Source organism: Schistocerca nitens, chromosome 6 (genome assembly GCF_023898315.1).
Source record: "Schistocerca nitens isolate TAMUIC-IGC-003100 chromosome 6, iqSchNite1.1, whole genome shotgun sequence".
Taxonomy (NCBI): Eukaryota; Metazoa; Arthropoda; class Insecta; order Orthoptera; family Acrididae; genus Schistocerca; species Schistocerca nitens.
Window position 1 is genome coordinate 499,090,023 of NC_064619.1, and position 13,347 is coordinate 499,103,369.

Here is a 13,347-nt window from a genome sequence, read left to right on the forward strand (position 1 = left end):
GGAGTAGGTATTAAAATTCATGGAGAAGAAGTAAAAACTTTGAGGTTCGCCGATGACATTGTAATTCTGTCAGAGACAGCAAAGGACTTGGAAGAGCTGTTGAACGGAATGGACAGTGTCTTGAAAGGAGGATATAAGATGAACATCAACAAAAGCAAAACGAGGATAATGGAATGTAGTCGAATTAAGTCGGGTGATGCTGAGGGAATTAGATTAGGAAATGAGACACTTAAAGTAGTAAAGGAGTTTTGCTATTTGGGGAGCAAAATAACCGATGATGGTCGAAGTAGAGAGGATATAAAATGTAGACTGGCAATGGCAAGGAAAGCGTTTCTGAAGAAGAGAAATTTGTTAACATCGAGTATAGATTTAAGTGTCAGGAAGTCATTTCTGAAAGTATTTGTATGGAGTGTAGCCATGTATGGAAGTGAAACATGGACGATAAATAGCTTTCGAAATGTGGTGCTACAGAACAATGCTGAAGATTAGATGGGTAGATCACATAACTAATGAGGAAGTATTGAACACGATTGGGGAGAAGAGAAGTTTGTGGCACAGTTTGACCAGAAGAAGGGATCGGTTGGTAGGACATGTTCTGAGGCATCAAGGGATCACAAATTTAGTATTGGAGGGCAACGTGGAGGGTAAAAATCGTAGAGGAAGACCAAGAGATGAATACACTAAGCAGATTCAGAAGGATGTAGGTTGCAGTAGGTACTGGGAGATGAAGAAGCTTGCACAGGATAGAGTAGCATGAAGAGCTGCATCAAACCAGTCTCAGGACTGAAGACCACAACAACAACAACAACAATGTATCACGAAGCAAATACCGTCCGCACTGGTGGAATGTTACGTGATACCACGTACTTATACGTTTGTGACTATTACAGCGCCATCTATCACAAAGCGAAAAAAGTGGTCCAACTAAAACATTCCTATTTCTTTACGTACTACACGAACATGAAATAAAAAATTAGGGGTTCCTATTTAAAAAAAAAAAACGCAGTTGATATCCGTTTGACCTATGGCAGCGCCATCTAGCGGGTCAACCACAGCGCCGTATGGTTTCTCCCTTCAAACTAGACGAGTTTTGTTCTTTGTAGTTTTTTCGTTTTATGCTTATTTCGTGAGATATTTGGCCCGGTCACTATTAATGGACCACCCTGTATAAGTATGTAGCTATATTTTCGTAACAGGTACGGCTATGGATGCATGGATGTGAACATACGGAAGAAGCTGAGTAAAATAAAACGGCAAAAACAAATGCAGTCCACGTTCCCGTGATTGCGAGCAACATGGAAAAGTATAAAACATTTACTAAAACAATAGCATTGAAACCTGATCTAACCTGATAGTAGAACTGTAAAACTGTCATGTCTGACGTTTTGAACATTTTACTTTCCAAAGCTACTAGACGAATTTTTATGAGGTTTTCGCAGGTAATTAGAGCATAGGCTGGGGCAAATAACAGACTTTGTTTCATCAAAATCAGAACTCGAAAAAAGACGATATCGTTATTTAAAGTTTTATCTAAGATCGTCTGCTCAGCTTAAAAGGGAACCTCCCCATCGCACCCCCTCAGATTTAATTGTAAGTTGGCACATGAAATAGTAAGCCAAGGAACGCCCTGGTCCCGTGGTTAGCGTGAGCAACTGCGGAACGAGAGGTCCTTGGTTCAAGTCTTCCCTCGCGTGAAAATTTTAATTTTTTATTTTCAGACAATTATCAAAGTTCATGCACTCATACATAATCAACTTCGCTCTCCAAAATTCCAGGACATGTTCAGATTTGCTCGGACATATGCAGGATTTGACGGTCTACGCACGGAAAAATTTAAAAACGTTAAAAACGTATGTTTTGACAGAACACAGGGAAAACTGTGCGACTGTGAAACTGTTGCATTCATTTGTTGCAGTTTATGTGACAAACTCTTATGTTTTCATCACTTTTTTGGGAGTGATTATCACATCCACAAGAAAACCTAAATCGGGCAAGGTAGAAGAATCTTTTTACCCAGTCGCCAAGTGTACAAGTTAGGTGGGTCGACAACATATTACTGTCATGCCGTCACCAGTGTCGTATAGAATATATCAGACGTGTTGTCCTGTGGAGGAATCGGTTGACCTATGACCTTGCGATCAAATGTTTTCGGTTCCCATTGGAGAGGCACGTCCTTTCGTCTACTAATCGCACGGTTTTGCGGTGCGGTCGCAAAACACAGACACTAAACTTATTACAGTGAACAGAGACGTCAATGAACGAACGGACACATCATAACTTTGCGAAAATAAACAAAGAAAAATTTTTGAGGCAAGGTAAGACTTGAACTAAGGACCTCTCATACCGCAGTTGTTCACGCTATCCACGGGACCACGGCGCTTCTGAGGTCGCTATCCCCTGTGATGTTGCATATGTTGCTAATGGGCTACTCTGTTTGTATATTTTGCTTATTTTTTTCATAGTTACACACAACTTCTTCCTGTTTTCTCGATTGACCTGTGTTCAGTTTTTCAAGGCCTATCTACTGTGCCAACTTATAACTAAATCTGAGGGGGGTGCGATGGGGAGGTTCCCTTGTTAGTAGTTCGAATTGTTAATCATCGTATCGTATACCAAAGAACCAATAGATGGCGCTGTTAGTATCGTAGCACATGCCAAATGGTTCAAATGGCTCTGAGCACTATGCGACTTAACTTCTGAGATCATCAGTCCCCTAGAACTTAGAACTACTTAAACCTAACTAACCTAAAGGCGTCACACACATCCATGCCCGAGGCAGGATTCGAACCTGCGACCGGAGCGGTCGGTCGGCTCCAGACTGCAGCGCCCAGAACCGCACGGCCACTCCTGCCGGCAGCACATGCAAGAATCAATAGATGGCAGGCACTATTAGTTTTTTTAACTTTATGACAGATGTATCTTTGGAAGTTCATGTCAGTGACAGAATTATGATCACAAACTAGTGTTGAGTTTACTTGGACAGGGTATACAGATTTACTGATTTGACTTTGTGTATGAAAATCTTAGCGCCATTGTTTTGCTTCTGTCTATGTGTTTTATTGACATTCTTTGCTAGGAAAAGCGAATTAACTAAATTTGCTTTGTTATTTGGGTGTATACTCATTACATTTTGATTTCGTTTTGATTACGAATGAAAATCCCTAAAAAACGTTCGAGTCGTTCTGAATATACCAGAAGGGCTAAAAGATTGAGGACTATGCGGTCTCACGAATCAAATGAAGACTGTGAGGCCACACTTGCCGCAGCTCGAAAACATCAGGCATTAACTCGCTCTTTGGAAACTCCAGCAGGAAAACGAGGCGCGATATAACTCTGATCGAGACGGTCAAGCTTTATCTCTTTCCTCAGAACCCTTCACTCACAGATGCTTAAAGTTATTATCTCCAACTTAATGACATACGAGTAGTCTGGCGAGCGAGTTTTATATCCCGGATCCTGCTGGGCTGATCTTATATCACGACCATAAACAAAGTACAATGTCAGACGCTGCGTGTTGACAGCATGGACCTTAGTGTGAGTTGGTTTTCGCATGGCCAGCTTTACACGGTTCTAGCTCATGTTAGTGAAGCAAACCAGCTCTTAGTTCATGTCCCCAAACATACTACTCAAATATTGTATACATAAAATCTTTGTAAGTCAAAAATAAATTTCACACATACGAAGTCTCGGGCACAGCTACAGAAAAGTACCCGGCAACGCTAGGTTTCTTAGATAGTTGCGACATAGAAAGAAAATGTTGGGTTACAGATTCCTTTAACTATCTGGCGTGTTCTTTAGAAAAATGTGTCTCGTATTTAAAACCCGAAGAGTTGAAAATAATGAGAAAATATTTTCCCAACAGCGACCAGTTTGATATGGTTACTAAGAAAGGCGTGTTCCTATATGACTTGCTGACTGGTGAAACAATTATCAAGGAATATGAATATCAAGGAGCGTGCAAGGCGTGGCATTTATCTGAATTTTAGAAGATTACTCCGACTAGTATTTGAAAAACGATATCTTGCTATTGGCTGATGTCTTTGAAAATTTTCATGCACTCTATCTGAAAACGTGCAGACTGAATCTAGATCACTGTGTGACTTCACCTGGTTACGGGTGGGATGCTTTGCTGAAAACTACGAATCTAAAACTGCAACTTATTATGGACATAGAACAATCAAAATTTGTTGAAAGCTGTGTCAGAGGTGGTACAGTTCACTGTTTTCATAGACATGCTGTTGCAAACAATAGGCTTACGGCTGATTATAATGAAAACAATGATGTAGCTTGCATTATACACTTCGATGTTAATAGTCTCTACAGCTGGGAAATGCTACAGTACCTACTCCTATCTGATTTTGGTGTAATGAGAATATCAGATGATTCAGACATAGATTGAATTTTATAAGTAGGTCTTGAGTATCTATAAAATATCCATGAACTTCTCTCCGATCGGCCATCATGCCCAGAGAAAGTGGTACGACCATCTAGCATCAACAAATCAGAAGTTTCAGAGGATTTGACTTCTACATTATACGTCAAAAAATTACGTGAGTAACAACAGAAATTTAAGGCAGTGTCTGAAGAATAAACTTACTCTAAGCAAAATTTATCCCATGTTATCATTCTGTCAAGCTCCCTAGATGAAACCATAAAACGATATTAATTTTGAGAGCGCATGAAAGAGAAAAAACTAACTCCAAAAGAATTGTTTTAACTTGTTTACAACAGTGTTTTTCGCAAAACTATGCAGATTGCGAAAAGAATGGGTGGTGTGAGAATATTAACACGTTGAGAAGGTAGATATGGAGCTACTGATCTGATTGCAAGATCTATTTTGAAGTACATCGTCGTATTTGAGTAAAACTGATTTGCTACTGAATTAAGTATACCGAACATACTTTCTGAGAAACCTATAGCTGTCTAAATAGCTATTTTATGTTTCTGAGACGTTTCTTGTAAGTCTCCGTTACAGAAATATTCTGAAGAAGTTTCAGGCGAAAAATGTTAAAACGAGTTACACACACACGGATAGCTTAATATATCATGTAACTATCAAAAATGGTTCAAATGGCTCTAAGCACTATGGGACTTAACATCTGAGGTCATCAGTCCCTTAGACTTAGAACTACGTAAACCTAGCTAACCTAAGGGCATCACACATATCCATGCCCGAGGCAGGATTCGAACCTGCGACCGTAACAGCAGAACGGTTCCGGACTGAAGCGCCTTGAACCGCTCGGCCACAGGGGCCGGCCATGTAATTATCTCAGTTATTTATAGTATTATTAAATGTGACATTCATAGGTGTCTTGACACTTAGGGGTACCATGATAATAACATTTACAACAACCTATGTGTGAATAAGAAACAGTGGTTTCAATTAAAGGTGAATTATCGAGGATCAGTACTACAGAATTCATAGGACTGAGAGGAAAAATGTGCGCTCGCAAAAGTGAAAAGCGTAACGCATACAGTGAAAGGTGTGAAACGTTCGTCAGCTAAGGAATAAAGAACTGATGATTACCGAGAATGTATGTTAAATAATGTCGATAAATCGACAGTTCAGTCTTAAAATCGATCCACGTTATCTACAGTATCCACTGTAAAGCAGAATAAATTTCGATTATCGGCTAAACGTGACAAAAACATTGTACTTGATAACAAAGTGAGCGCTGTAAAAGCTATTTGGAATATATTGTTGATTCTTCAGACAGAGTTCTATGGTGGTCAAAATGCTATATATGGTCAAAATGCTATACATTTTAGAAAAATTTATATAACATGTGATAAGTTAAGCCATTCATCGTTGGTTGTGTATCATCTTGTATCTTGAAATAAAATTAGGTCTTTTACCAAGGAGCATGTGATACTTACAAATGAACTGAGTTTCTTTAATGTCTTAATAATTTTACATGTCCTGAAAAAGGAAACTGATTTTAGTTTCAAACATCTTCTATTTCAAAATGTATTCAACTAATAACTGGTTTTTGATAATACTTCTGGTTAATTTGATTTCATTTACTGATTATTGGGTGTAATTGAGTAATAATGTCACAGACAGACGATTAAACACGACACTGACAAGATTTTATTGATTCCAACGCTTTTAAATTTCAATAGAATATTTGTTCGTAGGTAAATGATCATTTTGTAGCTTGTAACGTGTTTCCTCATTTGTGGAACCTTCATTTGCTGGAGTAATTTTTGTAGTTTCAGAAAAAGGTGCAGCACATAACAAGTGAATGCCATCGTTTGACAAAACATATTAAACCTCTATTACAGGGTTGACTAGAGCCGAAAGTCAGAAAAAGTGTACAAAGGTACAACACATTCCCCTGCTATTATTATTCAAAAATATGTTTACACTTTCAGCTATAAAATACACACCAATGACTGCAAAGGAGCATCGAAAATTGTTTGGGTGTGGTGAGAAAGCAAGAACTGTGTTTTTATGACAACAGGTGATGTACTTTAAATACTAGTATTTGCTTAATGGGCCGTTTAAAATCAACAGTTAGCATAAGAAAGAGGGAGATTTCACAATAAAGCTCAGTTTGAGATTGCGTGAAGGAAACATAGAACACACCCAGTTCACGTTGAAAGGCACAGCTTCTCTGCGAAATACGGCTGACAAATGTAGATCGCATCGCCAGCTAAGGCACGGGGAGATATATATCGTCCGTCACTTCTAGAAAGCTTATTTGTAAATCAGCCGTACGCCTCGTATGAAAGCTGTTACTCGACGACATGTGATATACGATCAGCGGCCACTGAAAGGTGTGTTTGGAGTTACTGTCACGACGCAAGGTCTTTGAATAACGGTGATTTATAAGTGACATTATCCTTAGCCACTCGGTAGCATTAACATAGCTGATGGTCTTTAAACTGCCACGCCACACCTCTTGACACATCTTGTTTGCGAGAACAGCTAAAGAGACATAGATTTTTCCTGCAACTTATCAATTGATTTAAATAGAATATTCTTCCATCAATAATCTGTTACTTTGAAGGGAGACCTAAGGAAAATTTGGGAGAGGGACTCGGATGGCCTAATTGGTAACGCGATGTTCACGGTTAACAGTGAACCGGGGTTGAGTCTCGATCAGGCCGATAGTTTAACTTCCCACCCGTATGAACATCGATTAAATATTGTGCTTAAGGCAAAAGAATTAATTATTTTTCACATCTGAGAGATAAGTACCGCAATAAATACTAAGTATAGAGAAACGTAAGAACTGGAAGGCCTAAGTGGGAACAACGCTCACGGAATAGACGAAATTCTATCAGAAATGTTAAGATCCTTGGGAGAGGCGTCATGAGAAAAGTTTTCCACCTGAATGTATGAGATGTGCGAAATACCGCCCATCGTTGTGTGTAACGTATCAATTCCAGTTCCAGCAGTTCCAAAGAAGGCATATGCTGACAGGTGTCAATAGAACCTAACCATCAGTTTGATAAGTTATGGCTGGAAAAATTGACAATTATTTACAGAGTAATGAAAAAAACTTGTAGAAACCTCGGAGAATATCAGTTTGGGTTCCAGAGATATTTGGGAACACGCGAGGCAGTACTGCTCATACGGCTTGTCTTAGAGGATAGGTTAAAGAAAGGCAGTTCTGCATCAATATCATTTGTAGATTTAGAGAAGAATTTTGACAATCTTGATTTGGCTACACTCTTTGAACTGTTGAAAGTTTCAGGGTTAAATGCAGCCAGCATAAGGTTATTTAAAACTTTTACAGAAAACAGAGAGCAGTTATAAGAGTCGAAGAACAGAGCTATACCCCATACCAAACGTTATTCAGTCTATACATAGAGCAAGATGTAAAACATCTGGAAAGCGAATTAAACTTCATGGGGAAGAAATAAAAACATCGAGGTTTGCCGACGACATTGTAAATCTGTCAGAGACGGAAAAGGTCTTGGAAGAGCAGTTGACAAGATTGGATACTGTATTGAAGAGAGGCTATAAGATGAACACCAACAAAGGTAAAACAAGAGCAATGGAATGTAGTCGAATTAAATCAGATGATGCTGAGGGAATTAGATTAGAAAATAGGGCAACAAAAGTAGTACATGTGTTTTGCTATTTGAGTAGCAAAATAAGTCACAACGGGAGAAGTAGAGAGGATTCAAAATGCAAATTGCCAATGGAAAGATAGGCATTGCTGAAAGAGAGGAATTTGTTATCATCTAATGTTAATTTAATATTAAGAAATCTTTTCTGAAGGTATTTGTTGGAGTGTAGCCTTGTACATAAGTGAAACGTGGGCGATAAGCCGTCAAGACAACAAGAGAAAAGAAGCTTTTGAAATGTCTGCTACAGGAGAATGCTGAACATTAGATGTGCAGATCTAAAAACTAATGTGGAAGTGGCAAGAGGGGTGGAGGTTAAAAGCTATAGAAAGGAACCGAAGTATGAATATAGTAAACTGGCCCAAAACGTTATATATTGCATTAGTTATTCGGAGATGAAGGGGCTTGCTCGGGATAGAGTAGCATGGAAAGCTGCATGAAAGGAGTCTTCGGCCTAAAGACGACAACAGCAGCAACAACAAAAAAGTGACGCCAAGACGACAAATCGATTTTGACTCATTTCGGTGAACTATCTGGGGACAACTCGGATGTAACTTCTCAAAAACATTCTGTTTATACGTATAAGACCCACAACTTAAAACTTTCCAAGAAATCGAGGAGTTGGCAATTTTAGTAAATTGCACGTACACTTAAGGATGGAAATCCTTGTTAAATGGAACCAGATGGAAAGACATGCATTCAGATCACAATCAGATTTCATGGGTCGCACTTCTTGAAATTCTTTTTCTCTTTGGCAAGATAACGAAACATATGGTGAAATTTGTGTGCTGAAAAATAAGTTTTATTGTGAATTACGTAGAAAGAACTGCAAGCCTGCGAACTTGGGCATCATGTATTTCGTCCTCGGTGCAGACGGTGTTTTATTTTACTGACAAAATGTACTGTCCATCAAACAGTGAGGTCATCGATCCCATCGGATTAGGGAAGAATTTCGCAGGTTCGAATCCTGCCTCGGGCATGGATGTTTGTGATGTCCTTAGGTTAGTTAGGTTTAACTAGTTCTAAGTTCTAGGGGACTAATGACCTCAGCAGTTGAGTCCCATAGTGCTCAGAGCCATTTGAACCATTTAGGGAAGAATTGGGTAGGAAGTCGGCCGTACCCTTTCAAAGGAATCACCCCAGCATTTGTCTGTAGCGATTTAGGGAAATCACGGAAAACCTAAATCAGGACGGCTGGACGCGGGTTTGAACCGTCGTCCTCCAGTACGCAAGTCTAGTGTGCTAACAACTGCGTCACCTCGCGCGGTACTTATACTTGGAATCTACTTCTCTCTCTCTAACTACAACGTGTTTTCCTGAAAATAATGAGACGTGATGAAATAGAGTATGTGAACACAAGACGTTTATCGGAGTTGAATTACCGACGCTTAATAAAAAGTCATAAAGAGTATTAACATATTTTTACCAGAGAAAGCTTATGTGCGTGAGTACATATGAAAGAATTTTCTTCCGAGAATCCTATCAGGTGACAGTAGATGATTACCCCATACGGTTACTATAATTAGTTGAAGCCGGTGCGCAGAGTTCTTTGATATAGAGAACTAAAATGTTTTCGTAACGCCTGCTGTCTGCTTTCCTTGTTCCCCATCATTCTACTGTCTTTCCGTTGTAGGGACTCGCTCTGTAGTGAAGAAATATATGAGAAAAGACAACACATATAATACACGAAAGGCACTCAGTTTACGTCGATGATCAAGGAAGTGTCTGCAAAATTCGTAGGTACGTCAGCAAATGGCTTTTTCCTTGTTCACAGTAAATCTATATATTTTATTTAAAGTAATAGTAAGTAAATTGTTTAACAGGTTAATTTTCTAATCAAAGAACAAACAAAAATGCGATTCGAGTACACGCTTACAGATTTAACTGGGAGTTAAACGTTCCCACTAGTCCAAAAAGGTACGGAACTAGATTAGTAACAAATGAAGCAATGTTAAGATGGTGCTTTTAATGCTCCAGGCGTTCTATTTAGTCTCCCTCCACTTCAGTATAACGACAGTGCGTTCATACAATCATGTGAAACTGTCAGAAAAGTAATTTTTTGGGATGATGTTGAACTCGCGAGTCACATTGGCTTGAACGTCGATTACATCCTCAAAACATTGACCCTTTGTGTGTATTTCCGCTCTTTGTCATTTTGTGGTACGTTGGTATTGTTAACAGCAAGTCTCGTCACTCGTGACATTTTTTTCACTAAAAGTGGTCTGGGTTTTTCATTTCATTCAAGTCCTGGCAGGCGTTCAGGCGTTTTTGTTCGAGACTCACGGTGTATGGGACAAACTTTACACACATTTTTCTGTTCTTTAAAACATTTTGGAGGATATCTTGAACACTTAGTTTAGACTATATATGACGGTAGTATCTGTTCCCGAAAGAACAGTTACCGTGGATGACCATGCAGCTTTGCTAGAAATGAAATGATAATTAAATTGACACCCTAGCTGCAAACAGGCGTTGATGTACTTCATTGGGGACATGTTGAAAATGTGTGCCCCGACCGGGACTCGAACCCGGGATCTCCTGCTTACATGGCAGACGCTCTATCCATCTGAGCCACCGCGGGCACAGAGGATAGCGCGTCTGCAGGGACTTCTCCCTTGCACGCTCCCCGTGAGATCCACATTCCCAACATGTCCACACCACTACATTCGTAGTGCGCCTAATAGATGTTTGCCCATCATACTCATTACTCGTGGCAGATTAATCTACCAAGTCCCGTACGAGTTCGGGCATAGCGTGTGCGTTCGCACAAGAAGGTCAATGGCTGGGAAGCTTCCCGGGACTTGGTAGATTAATCTGCCACGAGTAATGAGTCTGATGGGCAAACATCTATTAGGCGCACTACGAATGTAGTGGTGTGGACATATTGGGAATGTGGATCTCACGGGGAGCGTGCAAGGGAGAAGTCCCTGCAGACGCACTGTCCTCTGTGCCCTCGGTGGATCAGATGGATAGAGCGTCTGCCATGTAAGCAGGAGATCCCGGGTTCGAGTCCTGCTCGGGGCACACATTTTCAACATGTCCCAAATGAAGTACATCAATGCCTGTTTGCAGCTAGGGTGTCCATTTAATTATCATTTCACTTAGTTTAGAGATATCGCTCCGTTTCAGTTTAAGTAGTATGTCTACCATCGATAAGGTACGTCCACTACACGACAGCCAACAAGTGGCTAGCCGGGTAGAAGTATGCTCATTTAATCCACCTTTCCCCAGCTAACACCTGTTACGCTGAAGAGTGTAGTTACTAATTAAATTATCTGATGGTAATGGTTAAGATGAACAGTCAAAGCTAAGCATTCTTCAAATTCCTAGCCATGGCCGATTGTGTTACATGCGAATTTTCCGTGTTTCTTACTAGTAAAGGTTGACTTAAATCGACTGCAGTTGAGCGTAACAATGACAACGTAACGTAGCAGCAGTTTAATCGCTCAGAACCCCAGTGTTAGACATACCGAAACGCTTTCGCTTACGGAAAAACTTAAACGAGCTTGTTGCTGATTGGTTGTTGATTTATGGTCGTAGTTCCACAGTGGTGCATTTCCGACCTATAGTTATTTAGAAAATGTAGCTCGATTCGGTGTTCCGTAACCTGTTCTGATCTTACTAACAGGTTAGCTTCATCCTCCCTGTATCTGCAATGGACTGAAACACACTTCTGTGCAAAACTTAAAGACGAGATAAAAAATTTACGATAACATACTAACTACTACATCGAAGTGAGTGGAAGTGCCGGAGCATTTTGCCAGAGATCTCTCAGTTGTACACAGAAAGGTGGACGTCACATGGTGTGAGAGCAGCGTGACTTTAGCGCCAAATGGAGCTGGTCACGCAACACGAGACAGTTAAAGGAACAGGAAAAGACAGTGTGTGTCAATTAGCGAGCAGTTATGGTGCACTGTGGTGGTGTTCTTCACTATAACGTGGCTAGGAGACAACATATGGATAACTTCACACGCAGAAGAATCATCGGTAAACTGGAAGAAGGACGAAGTGTGGCGACTGTCGCCCAAGAGTTTGATATTCTTGATAGCATTGTTTCACTTGCACGGGAGCGTATCGAACTGTAGCTACTACTGCCCGAAGAGAGGAGACTGTCGACCGTGGTCAACTACAGCAGCTGATGGAAGTTACATAGTGTAACAGCAAGGGATGCTCTGTTTGCCCCATTACCAGTAGGTTCTGATCCATTGACACCCGCATGTCAGCGGCACCGTTTGACATGTTGCCAGCGGTCCGTGATTAGTAGACCGAAACTCGCCGCAGGGAATGGACTCCTCCATGTTTCTGTTGGCAAGGCAGTGCTGACTCTGGCTGCTAATCGACATCTACATTTATACTCCGCAAGCCACCATACGGTGCATGGCGGAGGGTTCCTTGAACTACTGCTACTCATTCGCTTCTTCGGTTCGACTTGTAAACGGAGCAGGAAAAACGGCTATCTATATGCTTCCGGCCCGATACTCAACTGATCTTCTTTCTCTAGGATCGTCTTTGCCTCTTAACTTTGGACCTCTGGAGTGGCACTCTCGCTATCGATAAAAGGTCTATTCGAGAAGGGTTCGTGATAAGTGAGGTCAGTCAGGAACTGTTGTTCGTTTTGGAAGTGTGAGCAGGTCGAGACTTTTGATGGTGCGGGGCCCAACAAGCAAGCCTGATGGCGGTGGAGCGCGTGGTTCACGAGCGGTCACGTTCTAGCGTAATTTGGAGCCGACGGCTACTTGGGGTTGTTTTCGACCGGTCGACCCAGTCTCCTGACGTCTTACGGAGCGGAAAAACGGCCCCGCCCTGCCACAAGCTAAGTGCATTGCCTTTGAAATTAGAATTATATTAATACCTTCAACTGCTGACGGGCGTTAATATATATCAACTGGGACAGATGAAAATGTGTGCCCCGACCGGGACTCGAACCCGGGGTCTCCTGTCTGAAAGAATAGACACCATATCCGTATATGAATTGTCTTTGGCTCTCGCCTCTCCTCCGCCATCTGTTTCACCTTCTGGTGGGTTTTGTGTTACCGTCATGCATGATCAATTTCACTGTAATAAGATTATTTGCTGTAACTGTTTGTTGAAGGCTGCTGTCTTGCCTGAGTCACGCCCCCCCCCCCCCTCCCTTTTTAAAAATATTTGTTTCTTACTTATGAAAAATACGTGTACTTCGTTTCAGTGGATGAAAGGTGGCAGCTGGGTACGAGATATTATCCTAAATTCATTTAATGAATGAACTTTCTGATATTGTCCATTTAGTGG

At 40.8% G+C, this 13,347-nt stretch overlaps 1 protein-coding gene and 1 non-coding gene across 3 annotated transcripts in view; both read right to left on the reverse strand.

Annotated features, from left to right (window-relative positions):
- Positions 1-13,347, reverse strand: part of LOC126262536 (high affinity cAMP-specific and IBMX-insensitive 3',5'-cyclic phosphodiesterase 8) — a 1,685,047-nt gene that overhangs the window by 296,491 nt on the left and 1,375,209 nt on the right. The gene's annotated exons all lie outside the window — the stretch shown is intronic.
- On the reverse strand, positions 10,587-10,661 carry Trnat-ugu (transfer RNA threonine (anticodon UGU)). Its single transcript has one exon. It is a non-coding gene; the product is annotated as a tRNA-Thr (tRNA).